The sequence below is a fragment of the Macrobrachium nipponense genome, chromosome 3 (assembly GCF_015104395.2).
Source record: "Macrobrachium nipponense isolate FS-2020 chromosome 3, ASM1510439v2, whole genome shotgun sequence".
NCBI lineage: Eukaryota > Metazoa > Arthropoda > Malacostraca > Decapoda > Palaemonidae > Macrobrachium > Macrobrachium nipponense.
The window spans coordinates 37,743,075-37,745,574 of NC_087202.1; positions in this window are offsets into that span (position 1 = coordinate 37,743,075).

Consider the following 2,500-nt stretch of genomic DNA (forward strand, 5'->3'; position numbering starts at 1 on the left):
GTGTTATTGTGATAATATCACAGACTTTTTGATGTTGTAATGAGGATTATTTTTTCTTAGGCAGATGTTTCAATGAATAGCCATATGGTTAGGCTTGGATGGCCATACATCTGCACGGACATGCATGTAACGTAACCATTATGGTAGTAGTCATTAAAGGATATGAGACTAAAGACATAATTAAAATGGTGACTAATCAGTATTAGGGGGTTGAAATGGGGAGGAGTCCCATTTATAATTTTGGTGTTTTTTGGGGGAAGAGATTAATTTATCATTTACATTACTTTTGCTGTTGTAGCAATATTCTTCCTTACCGAGTTTTTAACTTGTTATATGTTAGCATCAAAGAATCAACTATTTTTGTGAGATAGGTTTTGATTTCACGCCTTAGAAATAGGAACAAGGGTGTGTGTGTGTGTGTATGTGTGTGTGTGTGTGTTTGTGTATGTGTGTGCGCGAGAGAGAGGGTGGGCCGTCGCTATCAGGCTAACAAGCGCGTGCAACTTTCGTAGGAAGGTGCAAAACAAAATAGTGTGGATTTCCCTAATACAATATATATATATATATATATATATATATATATATATATATAGTATATATATATATATATATATATATTAGATAATCCTTAATTACTTGTCGGCTACGAAGGTACATAATACGGACATAAAATGTACCACGAAACCGTGAAACCATTCTATATGCTACAACCATTCAAAACTTAAACCCAATATGCATTAACTACTTAAAATACGTATCATCACTGACAAGACCATTCTGAGGACAGATATAAGAAAATTAAACAAAAAGGGAAAGGATATAACATGGTCAAATTGAAAAAAAGATATCTAATTAATCCTTTTTGTACTCCGAATACGTATTTTCTATCACACCCGTCAGTGGAATTAATATCTGGCCATAAAATTTTTTAAATACTGCTTAGAGATGGAAGGATTTCATGCTCTTTTGTTTTATTTCAGTACGGATGAATATAGACGTATTCATTCCCATTATATTCGCAGTTTATTCAAGTGATGGAACTACTGAAATTCCCATCATATGCTAATTTCTTTTTTTTTTCTCGGTTTTCTCTAGTAGCAGTCAGTCTTATAGAATGTAACCAATAATAATAATAATAATAATAATAATAATAATAATAATAATAATAATAATAATAATAATAATAATAATAATAATAATAATAATAATAATAATAACAAAAATAAGTAATAATATTTGCGTACGCTGGAAACAGACCTTCTTTCAAACAAGTTTTATTAAAAATAATGGCAGAATTCACAGAATTGATTTTGTACAATATTCTTTCAATTCTCCTTATGATTTTCCTTTCTGGCACGCTGGTATTATAAAGCAGCTGTCCAATGTTCATTGGACAGCTGCTTTATACCAGCGTGCCAGAAAGGAAAATCATAAGGAGAATTGAAAGAATATTGTACAAAATCAATTCTGTGAATTCTGCCATTTTTTTTTATTTTTTAATAATATAATGTTAATAATAATAATAATAATAATAATAATAATAATAATAATAATAATAATAATAATAATAATAATATTAATAATTAATTAATAATTATTATTAATTATTATTATTATTATTATTATTATTATTATTATTCATTATTATTATTATTATTATTATTATTATTATTATCATTGATGCATTATGCGAACTGATTTCATACCGAGTCCTCTTCGCGAATTTTTACATGTGCACAGTCGTGAAGAGGGTCTTGAACAAATAAGAAAGCAGCAAATGTACGTACGGTGCATCGATGACACCTTCGTCAGCGCTCAGACAATTAAAGAATTATAAAGCATGAGGGGTGCTTTGCACAACAACAGCTGTCTCAACTTCACAATTGAATACAGCCACGATCGTCGTCTCCCTTTCCTTGACGTCCTCGTTGAGCAACGGGGGGAACGACTCATCACGACGGTGTATACACGAAACCTGCGAACCAGGGCATGTGTCTAGATGGAGAGAATGAGTGCCTCGAGAGATATAAACAATCCGCCATCAGCGCCTCGCCCAGAAGAGCTCTCTAGTACAGCTCCTTCTGGACTGACACTCATGGAAAGCTGCAACTTGCTGCCCAGATCTTCATCGGTAACGAACACATGAATCGGGATGTAGACAAGTGCATTAGAGGAGCCGTGAACAGATGGTACCATCAGGAACCTCACCCCGAAACCTCTAATGACATCAAACTTAAAGAAGACGATTCCGAAGGTAACATTTTCCCGTCCGATCCCGAGAAGATTAAACTCATCATATTCGACAGGAGTAAGAAAACCAGCAGCCCAGTGATGAGAAATAACTACACACAGGCCGCCGCCCCCTGCCGTCATATAAAATTTTAGACCAAAAGATATTGAATTGGAATGTAAAATTTAGACCAAAAGCCAAGCGCTGCAACCTATGAGGTGATTCACCTCTGAAAACAATGCTGAAACAATAGTGATTAGAGGTTTGAAA